The sequence below is a fragment of the Rhinoderma darwinii genome, chromosome 11, assembly GCF_050947455.1.
Source record: "Rhinoderma darwinii isolate aRhiDar2 chromosome 11, aRhiDar2.hap1, whole genome shotgun sequence".
Taxonomy (NCBI): Eukaryota; Metazoa; Chordata; class Amphibia; order Anura; family Rhinodermatidae; genus Rhinoderma; species Rhinoderma darwinii.
In genome coordinates, this window is record NC_134697.1 from 6,729,201 (window position 1) to 6,740,438 (window position 11,238).

Consider the following 11,238-nt stretch of genomic DNA (forward strand, 5'->3'; position numbering starts at 1 on the left):
TGCCAGATGCGATCAAGCCCCAAAACCATTCAAATTGTATGGAAAACTGTCAAATTCGGGATACCACTCCCCACAAAAAACAACTGGAAAGGGGGGGGGGGGATTGCCGATAATAGAGGGGGATAGGTGCGTCTAGCTTCTGGGACCCCAAAACTAAAACCTGTGAAAATTACGTTTCCCAGAACAAAAAAGAAAAAAAAAAATCTTTTCTTCTCCTAAACTGCCCAGGTTGTCGTTGCTGCATACGTGCCCATAGGGGTTTTAACCCAACTTTCCACAGTCCCTGAATGCCATGAAACGTCAATGTCACTACAACCCCCCAATACTGGAAGTCCTAATGCTGCGCCTGTAGAAGTGTCAGTCTTCACTGGTGTCTAGTATTGTATTCATGAACTAGGTGGCTAAGGATGAGCAGAGCACCAGGCCCGGGGAGTGCTGCAGGGCACGGAATTTAAGGATCTGACATTTGACAATGGATTGAATTTACAATGTGTGGCTGTAATCTATGGGGGCTCCTGGAACAATTCCCTGCTGACCCTTTTATTGGCCTCACTATACAAAAAACAAACCTGTGCAAGAAATATGTCAAAAGATGGAGGCCCGGGGCGAGTGTCCGCGCTCAGCGACACGACGCACATGGAATTATATAATCAGCGTAATTTGTGAGACTAAAACTGCTGCCAAGAATGAGGATCAAAGGGACAATGACAGAACGAGGCTTGTTGGGGGCTGGAGACTAATAACAGGCACATTGTGGAATACTGCCCCATCAGGGCCGAGGCGCGCGCACACTACTACAATGCCGACCGGAGGGAGCGGCGCTCAATACCAAGTGCAACACCCCCCCCCCCCCTGTTCATTATTACAACAATTAGGATAATTGCAAGCTCTGGGGGCCACTGAGCAGCAGAAACTGAAGTCTTTAAATCCAATTATATTTTATTAAATTGAAGACTCAAAACTAATCCAGTGATGACGAACCCCGGACCCCAATTATCTATAAACTGCAGCTCCATTTTTAATGCATCACTCACACCCCTTCACTGCTGGACGATGTGGGAAAATCCCAAATATGTGACACCAGTATCCAGATTTATAGGGGAATTCTGTTCAACCAGTATTATAGTAGTTATATTCTTGTATATAGGGGACAGTATTATAGTAGTTATATTCTTGTATATAGGGGGCAGTATTATAGTAGTTATATTCTTGTATATAGGGGGCAGTATTATAGTAGTTATATTCTTGTATATAGGGGACAGTATTATAGTAGTTATATTCTTGTATATAGGGAGCAGTATTATAGTAGTTATATTCTTGTATATAGGGGCAGTATTATAGTAGTTATATTCTTGTATATAGGGAGCAGTATTATAGTAGTTATATTCTTGTATATAGGGAGCAGTATTATAGTAGTTATATTCTTGTATATAGGGGCAGAATTATAGTAGTTATATTCTTGTATATAGGGGCAGTATTATAGTAGTGATATTCTTGTATATAGGGGTAGTATTATAGTAGTTATATTCTTGTATATAGGGGCAGTATTATAGTAGTTATATTCTTGTATATAGGGAGCAGTATTATAGTAGTTATATTCTTGTATATAGGGGCAGAATTATAGTAGTTATATTCTTGTATATAGGGGCAGAATTATAGTAGTTATATTCTTGTATATAGGGGCAGTATTATAGTAGTGATATTCTTGTATATAGGGGTAGTATTATAGTAGTTATATTCTTGTATATAGGAGCAGTATTATAGTAGTTATATTCTTGTATATAGGAGCAGTATTATAGTAGTTATATTCTTGTATATAGGGGGCAGTATTATAGTAGTTATATTCTTGTATATAGGGGGCAGTATTATAGTAGTTATATTCTTGTATATAGGGGCAGTATTATAGTAGTTATATTCTTGTATATAGGAGCAGTATTATAGTAGTTATATTCTTGTATATAGGAGCAGTATTATAGTAGTTATATTCTTGTATATAGGAGCAGTATTATAGTAGTTATATTCTTGTATATAGGAGCAGTATTATAGTAGTTATATTCTTGTATATAGGGGCAGTATTATAGTAGTTATATTCTTGTATATAGGGGCAGTATTATAGTAGTTATATTCTTGTATATAGGGGCAGTATTATAGTAGTTATATTCTTGTATATAGGGGCAGTATTATAGTAGTTATATTCTTGTATATAGGAGCAGTATTATAGTAATTATATTCTTGTATATAGGGGCAGTATTATAGTAGTTTCTTGTATATAGGGGCAGTATTATAGTAGTTATATTCTTGTATATAGGGACAGTATTATAGTAGTTATATTCTTGTATATAGGGGGCAGCATTATAGTAGTTATATTCTTGTATATAGGGAGCAGTATTATAGTAGTTATATTCTTGTATATAGGAGCAGTATTATAGTAGTTATATTCTTGTATATAGGAGCAGTATTATAGTAGTTATATTCTTGTATATAGGAGCAGTATTATAGTAGTTATATTCTTGTATATAGGGGCAGTATTATAGTAGTTATATTCTTGTATATAGGAGCAGTATTATAGTAGTTATATTCTTGTATATAGGGGCAGTATTATAGTAGTTATATTCTTGTATATAGGGAGCAGTATTATAGTAGTTATATTCCTGTATATAGGGGCAGTATTATAGTAGTTATATTCTTGTATATAGGGGGCAGTATTATAGTAGTTATATTCCTGTATAGAGGAGGTAGTATTATAGTAGTTATATTCTTGTATATAGGGGGCAGTATTATAGTAGTTATATTCTTGTATATAGGAGCAGTATTATAGTAGTTATATTCTTGTATATAGGGCAGTATTATAGTAGTTATATTCTTGTATATAGGAGCAGTATTATAGTAGTTATATTCTTGTATATAGGAGCAGTATTATAGTAGTTATATTCTTGTATATAGGGCAGTATTATAGTAGTTATATTCTTGTATATAGGAGCAGTATTATAGTAGTTATATTCTTGTATATAGGAGCAGTATTATAGTAGTTATATTCTTGTATATAGGGGCAGTATTATAGTAGTTATATTCTTGTATATAGGGCAGTATTATAGTAGTTATATTCTTGTATATAGGGGCAGCATTATAGTAGTTATATTCTTGTATATAGGGGAAGTATTATAGTAGTTATATTCTTGTATATAGGGGCAGCATTATAGTAGTTATATTCTTGTATATAGGAGCAGTATAATAGTAGTTATATTCTTGTATATAGGGGCAGTATTATAGTAGTTATATTCCTGTATATAGGGGGCAGTATTATAGTAGATATATTCTTGTATATAGGGAGCAGTATTATAGTAGTTATATTCCTGTATATAGGAGGCAGTATTATAGTAGTTATATTCTTGTATATAGGAGCAGTATTATAGTAGTTAAATTCTTGTATATAGGAGCAGTATAATAGTTATATTCTTGTATATAGGAGACAGTATTATAGTAGTTATATTCTTGTATATAGGAGCAGTATTATAGTAGTTATATTCTTGTATGTAGCGGCAGTATTATAGTAGTTATATTCTTGTATATAGGAGCAGTATTAAAGTAGTTATATTCTTGTATATAGGAGCAGTATTATAGTAGTTATATTCTTGTATATAGGAGCAGTATTATAGTAGTTATATTCTTGTATATAGGAGCAGTGTTATAGTAGTTATATTCTTGTATATAGGGCAGTATTATAGTAGTTATATTCTTGTATATAGGAGCAGTATTATAGTAGTTATATTCTTGTACATAGGGGGCAGTATTCTAATACTTATATTCTTGTATATAGGGGGCAGTATTATAGTAGATATATTCCTGTATATAGGAGACAGTATTATAGTAGTTATATTCTTGTATATAGGGGGCAGTATTATAGTAGTTATATTCTTGTATATAGGGGCAGTATTATAGTAGATATATTCTTGTCTATAGGAGCAGTATTATAGTAGTTATATTCTTGTATATAGGAGCAGTATTATAGTAGTTATAGTCTTGTATATAGGAGGCAGTATTATAGTAGTTATATTCTTGTATATAGGGGCAGTATTATAGTAGTTATATTCTTGTATATAGGGAGCAGTATTATAGTAGTTATATTCTTGTATATAGGAGCAGTATTATAGTAGTTATGTTCTTGTATATAGGAGCAGTATTATAGTAGTTATATTCTTGTATGTAGGAGCAGTATTATAGTAGTTATATTCTTGTATGTAGGAGCAGTATTATAGTAGTTATATTCTTGTATATAGGAGCAGTATTATAGTAGTTATATTCTTGTATATAGGGGGCAGTATTATAGTAGTTATATTCTTGTATATAGGTTGTTAGTGGTTGCAAGTAATACTCTATCAGATATGACTGGATTGGCACCTGACAACACACAAGGCAGCCTTACAAATTAAAAAAGTACTCGGAATAATCTACTAATCAGTTTACTTGACATACTGAAGTTATCATAACCCTACAGGATTTATTTGCCTCATTATCTGCAGACTACAATCTGTTATCAGCCATGGTGGACATCAAAAGGTTCCCAGCTGTGACCGTCAATAGGCAGACCACCCACCAGTGACCATGATCTGTACTGGAAAATGTTAGTGCTTCTCCCCTCCCCCATTATAAATGGCTAACAAAACAGTAACAAAGTTATAAGACCTCCAATGTGTCGAGCATAGTACCCAGAGGAGCATTGTATAAAAAGATGTAGCAGAGCTGAATTTGTCATGGAACAATTTGTTTTGACATCGGTGATAACTCCCCTTTGTGCAGTCCTATGTAACACCATAGGTAAACCAATACCACTATGGAGTTGTAGCTCAGCTCTGCTGCATCTCTCAAAAAAAACACTTACTTTATTTGTAGTCTTTGGGCTTATTTTGGTTACATGAATAAGAGTTACTGGACCCCCCCCCCCCCCATCCCAATAAACAAAACTTTACTTTCTCCCATTTTGCATAGAAAACCTATTTGGAGGGAAAGTCTCGGACACCTGGGGGTGGAGGGGCCGGAGAACAGTTTTCAACCTCATTGACTTCAAAACAGTGAAACCAGCAGGAGGCGTCGCAGCCGGACGGAGGAGGGGAGAGCCGACACTTGTTCTATTACTTCACCTCCCTGCAACTTGTGGAGATGTCAAAAAACTCAAATAAATCAAAAACAAAAAAAAAACCCCAATAAAATCAAATTATATTAAAGACATGGAAAAATGACCCAACTGTAGAGAACACAAACTTGAGCGTTCATCAAATGTGGGGGGGGGGGCGGCTCGTCGCCCTGTCTACCGATGACCTTAATAAAGCTACACTCCTGGTTTATCCCCCTCATTACCCAAACTTGGGGCACTCAAGACCCCAACTGTCAATTTGAATTCATGGCTGGTCAGAACCACCAGTGAGGTCCATGGGGGGGCATCTTGAGGGTATAAACAAACCCATTGAGGGGACTCCAGAACATATCACTATGATCCACTGAAGGCGAGAGATGGGGCTGTACATCAACGAGTCCACCCAAAAAGTTACAGGGGTATTCCCATCTTCTAAAGTGATGGCATATTGCTAGGATATTTCCTCACATTATGATTGGTGGGGGTCCGACCTCTAGAACCCCCACCGATCCGGAGAATCAAGGGGCCGCAGCGCTGATTTAGTGTCGCATTCTCTTGTTTTTTCCTGCACAGCGGCGCCCCGGCCACATTAACCACAGCTTAAACTCAAAAGGGGATACAGCGCAAAAGTCACAGAAATAGTGGGGGTCCCGGAAGTCAGACACCCACCAACCATAAAGTAATGAAATATCCTAGAATTATGAAATCACTTTATAAGAGGATAATACCCCCTTTAAAAAGGTTTGTAGGGGATTAGAACTGCAATACCGGATACAACCTATGGACAGGAGTGGCGCTGTTTCCGGTAGAAAGCAGCCATGTTTTTCTAATCCTGGACATCCCCTTTAAGGCATCACACACTCGACCGTGCCCGTAATCACGGTTCATGATTACGGGCAGGGCTGGCCGCGGACAGTTACCCGCATTCGTGGGCCGTGCTCCTATTATAAAGTATGGGAGCACATGGAAGCTTTCTATGGCCCGGACATATACAGGAAGGTGACCAACGGCCATAGACATGAACGGGTCCATAAATACAGTCCGTAATTACGGATAAAATCTACGGTCGCGTGCACGGGGACGGAGTAGACATCTGCTAGTTTTTAAGAAGCCATTCTCATCGGCCAACAAGTCCAAAAGAGGTGGCCAATGAAATCCATTCTACCCCATCCCATCATAGCCAGATCTCTCGTGGCGGGTCTCTCTGGGCATTTGTCCGGCAGCGGTGAACAAGTCTTCTCAGTGATCGTTAATGTAACTTTTCTGGCCTTCGTATCACGTTCATCCACAGTAGCGGGAACATATAGAAAATTGCTGCTGTTGGCCAACTTTTTGCCTGTGACAGTCCCTAATTCGGGGTCAGGGGTCGGACAGATTACTGACCAGCGTGACCAGTTTAGGAGCCCCCCATGTAAAGGTCTATAATCGATGTTAGGGCCAATATCTACTACTGGACTTTGGTCCTGACGTCCAGAAATAATATGGGAAATCTCGTCATGAGGTGCTAGGAAGGACAGGACACGCCGCACGGACCGCAGAGACGCGTGCGGATTCTGCATTCCCGGCTCTCGTGGATATTGGAATAATTAAGAACACTTCCTCGTCTCGTGGGCTGAACCCTCCCAGAAACTTTCCTTCCAAGATCGGCCCCGATCCCTACAGACTGAAGATGACAGCTCCAAACCCTGACATCATTGTGGGTGGGACACAGAGGAGAGGGGGCTCACAGCAGAGGAGAGGGGGCTCACAGCAGAGGAGAGGGGGCTCACAGCAGAGGAGAGGGGGCTCACAGCAGAGGAGAGGGGGCTCACAGCAGAGGAGAGGGGGCTCACAGCAGAGGAGAGGGGGCTCACAGCAGAGGAGAGGGGGCTCACAGCAGAGGAGAGGGGGCTCACAGCAGAGGAGAGGGGGCTCACAGCAGAGGAGAGGGGGCTCACAGCAGAGGAGAGGGGGCTCACAGCAGAGGAGAGGGGGCTCACAGCAGAGGAGAGGGGGCTCACAGCAGAGGAGAGGGGGCTCACAGCAGAGGAGAGGGGGCTCACAGCAGAGGAGAGGGGGCTCACAGCAGAGGAGAGGGGGCTCACAGCAGAGGAGAGGGGGCTCACAGCAGAGGGTCTCCTTACTGATGGGTCTGGAGATAACTCGCCCAATGTGAGGAAAGGTAACAGACACCCACAAACTATGCAGCGCTCACGTTACACAGAGTAACCTGACAGGTGAGGATGTAGCAGAGCTGAGTCTGTTTGGCAAATGGTCCTCATCACCTTCTGCATTATCTATAGCCCGTTGTGTGTTATAGAAGGACTGCAGGTAAGACAAATCCTCAATGAGCTAGATGACAAACTCAGCTCTGCTGCATCTGTATATAGCAAAGCGATTGATGGTAACAAACATACTGACAAATACATAGAGAGAGCAGGAAAACCCTCCACCCTTCCTGAGCAGCCCCACATCCCGCTACTCTGCAGGAACTGATAGTTTCACACAACCACCTGTACGAGCCCCGAAAACATCACGTGTACCCAGTCAGTGTATGATCACCAGGTACCAAGAGCATACAGGCTATACCCAGTGCCGGCCCGCCACCCAGCAGGCGCCCACCGCCGACCTCATGTATACACGGGGGCATGATATGGAACAATTACATTTCATATCACACTAATTACATGTTACATCTGCCAGCACTGCGCCCACCCCATCCACCACACAGGCGCGCTCCCCCCACATCACCCGCCTGCCACTACACAGGCACGCTCCCCCCACATCACCCGCCTGCCACTACACAGGCGCGCTCCCCCCACATCACCCGCCTGCCACTACACAGGCGCGCTCCCCCCACATCACCCGCCTGCCACTACACAGGCGCGCCCCCCCCACATCACCCGCCTGCCACTACACAGGCGCGCCCCCCCCACATCACCCGCCTGCCACTACACAGGCGCGCCCCCCCCACATCACCCGCCTGCCACTACACAGGCGCGCCCCCCCCACATCACCCGCCTGCCACTACACAGGCGCGCCCCCCCCACATCACCCGCCTGCCACTACACAGGCGCGCCCCCCCCACATCACCCGCCTGCCACTACACAGGCGCGCCCCCCCCACATCACCCGCCTGCCACTACACAGGCGCGCCCCCCCCACATCACCCGCCTGCCACTACACAGGCGCGCCCCCCCCACATCACCCGCCTGCCACTACACAGGCGCGCCCCCCCCACATCACCCGCCTGCCACTACACAGGCGCGCCCCCCCCACATCACCCGCCTGCCACTACACAGGCGCGCCCCCCCCACATCACCCGCCTGCCACTACACAGGCGCGCTCCCCCCACATCACCCGCCTGCCACTACACAGGCGCGCTCCCCCCACATCACCCGCCTGCCACTACACAGGCGCGCTCCCCCCACATCACCCGCCTGCCACTACACAGGCGCGCTCCCCCCACATCACCCGCCTGCCACTACACAGGCGCGCTCCCCCCACATCACCCGCCTGCCACTACACAGGCGCGCTCCCCCCACATCACCCGCCTGCCACTACAGAGGCGCGCGCCCCGCCCCACATCACCCGCCTGCCACTACACAGGCGCGCGCCCCGCCCCACATCACCCGCCTGCCACTACACAGGCGCGCTCCCCCCACATCACCCGCCTGCCACTACACAGGCGCGCTCCCCCCACATCACCCGCCTGCCACTACACAGGCGCCCGCCCCCCCCACATCACCCGCCTGCCACTACACAGGCGCCCCGCCCCCCCCACATCACCCGCCTGCCACTACACAGGCGCCCCGCCCCCCCACATCACCCGCCTGCCACTACACAGGCGCCCGCCCCCCCCCACATCACCCGCCTGCCACTACACAGGCGCCCTGCCCCCCCCACATCACCCGCCTGCCACTACACAGGCGCCCCGCCCCCTCCACATCACCCGCCTGCGACTACACAGGCGCGCTCCCCCCACATCACCCGCCTGCCACTACACACGAGCGCCCCCCCCACATCACCCGCCTGCCACTACACAGGCGCGCCCCCCCCACATCACCCGCCTTCCACTACACAGGCGCGCCCCCCCCATCACCCGCCTGCCACTACACACGAGCGCCCCCCCCACATCACCCGCCTGCCACTACACACGAGCGCCCCCCACATCACCCGCCTGCCACTACACACGAGCACCCCCCACATCACCCGCCTGCCACTACACACGAGCGCCCCCCACATCACCCGCCTGCCACTACACACGAGTGCCCCCATCACCACCCTCCCTTCGCCAAGCACAAAAGCACCCCCACCACACAGGTGCACCCCCATAATCACCCCCCTTCACACAGGAGTTGGGCACTGCAGCAGGGAGGGCACCTAAGACCCGTTTACAGCGGCTCCTGCAGAACCCCATAAGGACTCCTGACAGACCAGTATATGACCCCACTGCCCCCTACAACACCCCAGTCTTCCTACAAAACAGACTCACAATCCCCCCCCCTCCAGTGTCACCCACAGACACCGACCACAGACCCCAATGCAGTCCCAGAGACGCCACCTCTGACCCCACCAGACATCACCCCTTTTAGTGCTTCACTGTTTCGGGGGCTCAGGATTTCTCCTTCAAGTTCCCTACTCTCTTGGGAGACCCCAAACCACCCGCCTCCTCACACCCCAATATCACCCGGATGATATCTCATATCCCCACAATGACCCCAACATCACTCTGAAACCCCCCCCCACCCCAAATTACCCTTAACACCCCACATCACCCGGTGACCCCGGACACATCTGCCCTCAGCACTAATCAGGGTCCGCAGATCTCCCGGAGCTTCTCCCCCTCCCCGCAGCATCCAGTACCGCACTGCAGCCACACACCCCCAGCAGCAGGACCGCGACGGACCCCGCATCACAGCCCCGGACACTGCGCTCACACAGCCGGGCCGGACACCGTGGATGTGATGCGCCTCCCCGGGATGTGAGCCGCTCCGCACCCTCCATGATCCCCGGACATCACTCACCATGTACGATCCCGAGCTCCGCTCTCCACAGCCGCACACCGCACACTAACTGAGCCGGCCACGCCCCCTCTGACGACACACCGCGGGGAGTGCCGGGACGTGGAGGCCTCACCAATCATTGGACTGACTCCTTCCAATCACAAGCGAGCGCCGCTGGGACTACAATACCCAGACAGCTATGCGGCAGATAGAGAGGCTGAGGTCGTGGTGACCTGAGTGTCCTGTGCTGATCCCTTAACCCCTTCCCTGCCAGCCCCGTGGTTGGAAATTGTCAGCGTTTCTGACCCCTGCTGGGAGCAATTACCCGTCTCCAGTTATAGCCAATTAACCCCTTCCCGCCAGATCCTAGCTTCACTCATACGTTTTACCTGCGCTTGTAGCAAACTGGAGAGAGATTTGGGCGGCTGCTGTTTATCTCACAGAGGATTGCCTAGACTGGATACAATTGTAACGAGTCCTCAGCTGTAACAAGGATTAGGAATGTACAGGGTTTTTTTACCCTCAGGTTAGATCCAATATTCCATTCATTCCATGACAGCAAGCAGAGATTTTAAAACTGTTAAGGAATAGAAACACAAAGTATATAGAAAGTTGCAGAACTTTTTATTATATGATAATTATCAACGCCACCCATCGAATTAAGTCACAGTTGACGCCGCTTATCATCCAGGGAGACAATAGCACCGAGCAGTCAAAATCCAAGATTTCATAAAACCTACATGCTAATAAGATAATTATAAGGGTATGTTCACACCCTGGGTTTTCAGGCGTAAACGCACCCAAATACGCCCTAAAAAACGGTAGCTGAACACCTACAAACATCTGGCCATTGAATTCAATGGGAAAAACGGAGTTTCGTTCAGACCGGGTGTAAAAAAAAGGAACATGTCACTTCTTGAGCCGTTATTGCAGTTTTTTTCATTGTTCGGGTATGTTCACACGGCAGCCTCCGTTACGGCTGAAATTACGGAGCTGTTTTCAGGAAAAAACAGCTCCGTAATTTCGGACGTAATTGGAGCTGTTTTTCTATGGAGTCAATGGAAAACGGCTCCATTTACGTCTCAAGAAGTGACAGGCACGTCTTCGACGCTGGCGTCTTTTT

General features: G+C 46.7%; 1 protein-coding gene across 4 annotated transcripts in view; it reads right to left on the minus strand.

Moving 5' to 3' along the window:
* ADD3 (adducin 3) overlaps positions 1-10,221 on the minus strand; it is a 57,098-nt gene extending 46,877 nt beyond the window's left edge. For all 4 annotated transcript variants that reach the window (XM_075842826.1, XM_075842824.1, XM_075842825.1 and 1 more), the window contains exon 1: positions 10,137-10,221. The gene's annotated coding sequence lies outside the window, so the exon portion shown is untranslated. The remainder of the gene's footprint in view (positions 1-10,136) is intronic.
* Positions 10,222-11,238: the final 1,017 nt, after the last annotated feature.